Below are 1,105 nucleotides of genomic sequence, written 5' to 3' on the forward strand. Positions count from 1 at the left end.
ATATTCCAGCTATGGTACTTATTTTTCAGATAACCAATAGTACTACTGTACATAAGCAAATGGTGTAAGAGGAAAAATACTTTATGGACTTCGTTCGCGGAATACAAAAGCCCTTATAATTTTCCGTAACTACAGAGATGCATTTTGTTAGTGTGGTTTTTCCCGGCTTGGACTGTGGCGAGGAAATAATTATTTTAACTGGACATTTTTATGACTCTCACAGGAAAGTAAAATTGTTATCTGAAAACGGTCCTTCTCTTTCTATATTTTCGTAGTTGTTAGCATCACAAAGTAATTCGTGCAAATATCTTCAAAACATAATATTGTTTTCTGAAGAATATTCATTTCGAGACATAACCCTGTAGACAACAACTTATCTTTTTACAGAAAAATAATTTCGCTTTTTTATGTAACGGTAGAGGTTACTTTGCATGATAATCATTACTCCAATGTGGTTGATTTTTTACTTGGTTATTTAACGACACTGTATCAATTACTGGGTTATTTAACGTCGATTGAATTAGTGATAGCGATATGGTATTTGATGAGATGAGGTCGAGGATTCACTATAGATTACCTGACATTCGTCTTACGATTGAAGAAAACCTCGGAAAAAAAACCAACCAGGTAATCAGCCCAAGCGAGAATCGAACCCACGCCCGAGCGCTACTCCGGATCAGCGGGCAAACGCGCTACTGTCTGAACTACGCCAGTGGCTACTGTGGTTGGTTAGGAAGTAGTGTATAATAATAATAATAATAATAATAATAATAATAATAATAATAATAATAATAATAATAATAATAATACAGAACTCAGCCACCGGCATAACTCTGTCGGCTAGGGCGCTTGCTTGTCGATCCGGAGTTGCGCTCGAGCACGGGTTCGATTCCCGCTTCGGCTGATTATCTGGTTGAGTTTTTACCGAGGTTTTCTCCAATCGTAAGACAAATGTCAGGTAATCTATGACGAATCCTCGGCCTCATCTCGCAAAATATCTCACCATCACCAATTCCATCGACGCTAAATAACCTCGTAGTTGATACTGCATCGTTAAATAACCAAGTAAATAAATAAAATACAGAACGCAACTCAATGAAGTTGC

Source organism: Periplaneta americana, chromosome 15 (assembly GCF_040183065.1).
Source record: "Periplaneta americana isolate PAMFEO1 chromosome 15, P.americana_PAMFEO1_priV1, whole genome shotgun sequence".
Taxonomy (NCBI): domain Eukaryota; kingdom Metazoa; phylum Arthropoda; class Insecta; order Blattodea; family Blattidae; genus Periplaneta; species Periplaneta americana.